The sequence below is a fragment of the Rhagoletis zephyria genome, unplaced genomic scaffold (assembly GCF_001687245.7).
Source record: "Rhagoletis zephyria isolate East Lansing unplaced genomic scaffold, Rhagoletis_zephyria_1.1 Rzeph_scaffold_00039, whole genome shotgun sequence".
Classification (NCBI taxonomy): Eukaryota; Metazoa; Arthropoda; class Insecta; order Diptera; family Tephritidae; genus Rhagoletis; species Rhagoletis zephyria.
In genome coordinates this window covers 669,648-675,718 of record NW_016157123.1, presented here as the reverse complement: position 1 = coordinate 675,718, position 6,071 = coordinate 669,648, and the positions used below count along the sequence as shown (strand labels likewise).

Genomic DNA, 6,071 nt, shown 5'->3' with positions numbered 1-6,071 from the left:
GACTGCAAAACCGGATTTCCTCCAAACAAAATTTGACAATGGATGACGAAAATTCGCTATTAAACACATCACAACGACTGAGACAGACTTTTGTCGGCATTTTGGTGCCAGTCATCCTTATGATAGCCTTATTCATCTGGGTCTATTTTTCATACATTTCTACATCACTGAAGCATGAGAACAACACAACCTGTAACTGTCGAGAAGAGTCCACACCAGCCAGCAAATGTTAACAGCAAGATTTATCTTAGGAGATATTGTTGCGGGTGAGCTCCACTCTCAATGTTATAGAAGAACAGGAGAGACTGCGAATTTACTTTGTGTACCTTTATCTTACGAGGTATAACTTCACACACAATATCGAGGTCTTTTTACCACTGATAGAACCAACGGGGACAATAAAGGACATCCGTGTTCAATGGGCTGTGCATATACCCCAACAGGAGGGCGGCACTCGTCACACTGAAGCCAAACGAAAGCAAACGTGGTCACCTCAAAGCTGGTGGGGAACTTCCTCCTTCATTTAATAAACGTCGCTTTCCTCTCGGTCTAAGAAGTGGAAAATATTTTTTCTAGGAATGTGCATGCTCAATACCGTTCTTCAGTTTTTCATGGAACTTCTTTAGGTTAACTTATAAAGTTTGGAGGAAGAAGAAAGCGCAATACTAAATATCCTTCATCCCGGAAACATCGACAAGAGGAGCCGCAGAACTCCTCACTTCACTAAATTCGAAGTGAGGATTTTTACAGGCTTTCTTTCTATGTAGTGACTACAGTTAGTAAAGCACTTGTCAAAGCTAGGAGTTATTTGCTCTGACTAGGCCAAGTTTTGTCACAAAGGCCAGGAAACAGACGAGGATATTAAGCGTGTCACTGTGAAGACCTTACGCCTTGTAACGCATCGGAAGCACCGTAAAATTTTTCGTTGCTAATTTATACGTGCCGTACCATTTCCATCACTGTCGTAGCAGAGCAAGGAAATCAGGCACTCTACTCCACTGTGATGCAACAATAAGACGAGACCAAAACAATAATGACAGCGAGAAGCACAGCGCAGAAAACAAACAGACGCAGACTGCTGCTGATAGCTGTGGCGGCTCATTTAATATCTACAAACATTATCAGTCACAGACAGGCGTGCCGCTTGACAGGATAACACTTTCAGTTGCATGCTTTAAGAGCCCATTAATGCCCACTAACGCCAAGAGGAATGTTGTGCAAACAGTACTCTCTGTGATTTGTCTTTTATAATCAGCTTACGCTCACTCTCTACACAGAGACCGGCGTGCATTGCGCATGTGCCCACAGAAGGACGCTCAATTAAGGTTGCTACTCAATCGAGGGTAAAAATTCTCTGCTTGATTTGTGCGTCAGAGCATATGAAACGCGAGTTAGTGCACTGTGGTGACTTTCCCTATGTAAACAATTTGTTGAAGCCAACATTTTGCAAGCTGATATCCTGCCGAACTACTGGCCAGGCCAGCTCGGTTTCAGTCGTACTTTAACATTCGCGTTAAGCGGTAGACGTTGCGCTTGAGAAAAGCGCAATACAGCATCTAGTTAACCAAAACAAGGCAGCATAGAAGAAAGAAGAAGAAGTGGGTGGAAGAAGAGAGAAAAGGAAAATAAAAAGTTGCCGGTAGTGCTATGAATTGATAACAATAAAAATACTACTACTTACTATACATAGTGTAACTATTTGGCTGCAACTCTGCTTATTCAGCCACACCTCCTCGCTCTGCTCATTTCGTTCCTTAGCTAATCCTGTCTCAGTGCAAAAAACAATTTTTTAATTTCCCGTCGCGCGTACTCACAACATTTCGCGAGGGTCTTTGTAACAATCGGCGTATGATCGACGCGCGTGTGTGTTTTGTTTACTCCGTCCGCCGCGTTGTGTCGCGCCCGTTGAGTGTCGTCATTGTCAGCGGCGCCCATTGTTGTTATCACAGTAAAAGTCAGTGTCAGTGTCAGCGTCAATGCCGTTAATCAGCAGGACACGCGCTGTGCTTTCAATTTCGCATAACAACAACAGCAATTAAGGGATTAATTACGTAAAGGAAAGAAAGGAAGTGGAAAAATTTGTGCTGACAGCATTGAAAGTGGATTCCTGATTAAATGAAGTGAAAACTCTAATCCCTTTAGAGTGAATTTATCTTGCAAAGAAAGTCATTTAAACAGTCATAATAAAAGCTGCTTCATTTATGTTGGCGATACGCGCGTTCGTTATTAAGTGTTTTGCAACTTCACCCACCTGTCCTGAAGGCAACCAAGCGCGCGCACAGTGTATCAACGCGCACACAAAGCGGCAAAACGCGCGCGTCTCTTGTTACAGTCGCCGTCTCACGGGCATATTCATGAGATTTCAAGCGCGTGCGTGAAATAATAACAAAAATTGTAAAACCATAAATCAAACACATTTCCTATTATCCGAGGTGACGCGCACAATTGTCCCGGAATCAAACTGCGCCATGGCCGCGCCTCGTTAATGTGTCATAAAAAATTACTGTTTTCGTACTGTTTCTGCGGTCTCAGTAACAACAAATGTATAGTTGTGAGCATAGCCTAGTAAAATCCAACTAAGCTCACACGCGCGCTCACAATTATGCTGCTTTGAAAGGATTAGGCTGGCGTGTTGAAAATGCTGCTTAGTCGCGCGGCATGCAAACGTACACTGGCAATGGCATAAATTCTTTAGTCCCTTTCAACTTCATTTTATGCACTTAAAATTGTATTCTGAGCAACAGTGGTGTATTCAAGTGTCTGTGAGTGCAAAAAGTATCTGCAAGTAGCGACAAAAGTTGGCGAAAGCTCTGGGCGCCTAGGCTAAGGCTATTTGAAATATTATACAGCAAAATTGTTGAAAGTACAAAATCACCGGGATAAGTGCATTTAAGAGGAGGTAAAATAACAACAACAACAAACATAAATTTCAACAACCACGCCTTAACAATCCACTGTGCTTAGCGGCCCAACCCCCAACATTCAGGCAGCGCTCAAGCCTGCCATCTATTGTTTGCGTCTCCACTTTCAACCAGTTACTTGCTAGCATTAGGCCTTTTGTGAGTTCCAGTTCTTGTGTTTACCGGTGCGCGTCTAAAGAGTAAAATAAGCGTCAACAAGCCGCCAAACAAGCACACTACACAAATATACATACATATGCATAAATGCGTATGTAAATATGTATATAAGTGAATACGAATGTTTAAATGTTTGAAATCGTGCGCGCGCTTCAGTGGGCGTCAGTGACAATGTGTATTGCCGGTGTTTGCCCTTTGTACGCGTAAAGCCGATCCATCGCCATTTCGCATACCTTCGCTTGTATTGTGATATGTGTATAGTGTGAGCGTGTCAAATTATCAAAAAGGATATTTTATATTATGCACGCGGCTATATTCACTTAATGTCTGTCGCATGAGCTTACTCTTTAGCGAACACAAACGCTTCAGTTACGCTGCGCTGCGCTACGGACGTCAACAGCATTAATCCTGTATTCCGATACACCAGGCGCTAGTGATGCAGCCAGCAGGCGGGTCAGCCAGTCTAGCGCGTAAGCTTCTCAGCTATTCAATTGTATTAAGTCCGGCGACCGCAACACCATTTAAGCTGATTGCGTTTTGATAAGTAAGGAGTTAATGTGTTTTTCATAAACAGTTTTCGTATCATTCCTGTTTTTTATTTTGGCTGTTTTTAGTTGGACCTACATACAGATTGCATGCTTTGCATACTTACGTACATATATGTATATAAGTACTACTATTTTCCTATGATAATGTATCAATATGTATGCACGTATATATATGTGCACTGAAAAAGATTCGCATAGCATTTGTCACATGAGTAGCACACGTAATGCGTAGACCCTAAATCGGTTTAGAAATCCAACCTCTTTGCATAGGATTACATATTTTCTACTCAAATCTTTAACGTAGTCGTTTTTGCTCATTTATTATTTAGTTATTTGAATTTATTTACGTATATGAATTGAAATGGTCTCCTTTCTGTGATTGAATCAGATTAGGCTTTTATTTAAAATTTTTGTGAAAAACTAACACTGAATAATAGAGGTGCCAAAAATTCATTTTCCTTTTTATTTAATTCCAGAACGTTTATCTGTATACCATGCAGGATTTAAAGAGGTTGGGTGTGTTCAACAGTAATTTGGTTTGCTTTCATTTATCACATCTAAGTTATACTCCTAAATTTCCCTCATACATATGCAGCCCTGACCGCCAAAAAGGCGTAAGCGACATTTTTTTCAAAGGGTCTTTTAGATGCAGAAATGTTCTTAGAGCATATAGATGCATCTCTGCATCAAAAAAAAATTCGCTTAGGTACGTATTTTTGGCGGTATATATTCGCAAAACCATGGTTGCGTTGAATTGTCTCTCCCTTTATGGACAACTCAGAATCACACCCGACATTAGCTCCTCATTTACTTCGATGGCATCGATTCCTACGCTGTTTGGCGCGTTGAGGTCCTCCTATTTAAATACGGTACATAATAACTTAACCGAAATATTTCAGTCTTCAAGTAAGACATCCGCTGTTAAATATCGATATGATCTTTCTGACACATTATCTGTTGAATCAAGAAAAATTATTTGTCGAATACTTTGAGTCACAGGGATTCGGTCTCGCGTTATATACACGCTCGGCCTGTGAATGCCGTTCGGGGCACACAACCAACTGACGTGGACGGGATATAATTTTGTGTGAGGTACATTACCTACGCGCGAAGACTGGAGCATGAACCGTTAGTGTCTGCATGACGATTTACAAAAATAGTACGGTGTAGGTGCGGTTACTAAACTATCATTCTGCCTCAAAAGCTCTGGATAGCTACATATACTCATCAAAAACTCCTCATGAGTGACACAGAGCACTCAATCATCTAGCCACCCAGATTAGAGTATCCCTAATTTGAGCGCCTGGTTATAAGGGCTATGATGGTAATAACAAACCGAACTTCCAGGCTAAAAAAAGGGTAGACACCACTTTTGTTGGACCCAGCCCATCGCTTGTAATCAACAAGTGAATAGCAGCAATCTATGAAAAATTCCATGTTACCATCTGTCCAACATCAGCTCATGTAGAGTCAGACTCTTAAACGACTAGATTCTCAGCGAAGTCAAACCTATGTTGATTTCACAGCAGGGGCTAATACAATTCCTGAGCGTATTAAATAACTAAAGTTGAAATAGGGGCACAATAAATCAAATCTGGTCGTGGTGCAAAGGGCCTGTAGACCTACCCTTCCATCAAAATTACTATAACCACGTAGGAGCAGTCTAAGTTTCATTTAAAATCAAGCAAATTTTTTATGAAATACTTATGTAGTATGTTCTTATGTATTTATGTAGATATGAGGCTACACTGAGAAAAAAGTGTAGTTACGACAACTAAATATGTTTCTCTCGACACATGATTGGTTATAGCCACATTTTTGGTAATATTTACCAAATCATGCGTTGAGAGAAATATATTTAGCAGCCCTTTTTCTGAATGTAGGTCAATAAGTGAATAAACATTGCTTGTCCAGAATAACTTTTCGACAGAACATATCACAATTTTCTGAAAATATTCCGAGCATATTCCTAATAATAGAAAAACAGATGTAATTTCATGTGGTAAATAAAATATTCAATTGTGCATATAATATTAGAAAAAAATTGATTGAAATTAATGCTAATTAACTAAAAAAAAATCTAAAATAAAAACCCTGCACGGCCTTTAAATGTTTTTCTACAGTTTAATGGCCTTATTCATAAAAAAATAAAGTCGCTTTAAAAAAGGTTTATAAACTGAAAAATGTATGAAATCGCCATTTTATAAAGCTCTTTAAACCTACTTTATTATTTAGCAATAAGCCTATTAGAATTTCTAGCTGATATTTGCGTTCTACATATTCGTTCTAGACGCTTAAAAGCATAGCAACGCCTCGCACTTTATTTTATGCAGAGGGCGTTGACAATTTTGAATAGTTATCTGTTTATATTATGATATGTAAATGCACACCTGCAAGTGTGTCTGCAAGTTCAAGGAATGGCGCTTGCAGCTAGGGTGGCTAAGAT

The 6,071-nt window shown here is 40.0% G+C and overlaps 1 protein-coding gene across 2 annotated transcripts in view; it reads left to right on the top strand.

Moving 5' to 3' along the window:
- The first annotated feature begins 1,515 nt into the window (after nt 1-1,515).
- Nucleotides 1,516-6,071, top strand: part of Drl-2 (tyrosine-protein kinase derailed 2) — a 121,472-nt gene continuing 116,916 nt past the window's right edge. For both annotated transcript variants that reach the window (XM_017620763.1, XM_017620752.1), the window contains exon 1: nt 1,516-3,621. The gene's annotated coding sequence lies outside the window, so the exon portion shown is untranslated. The remainder of the gene's footprint in view (nt 3,622-6,071) is intronic.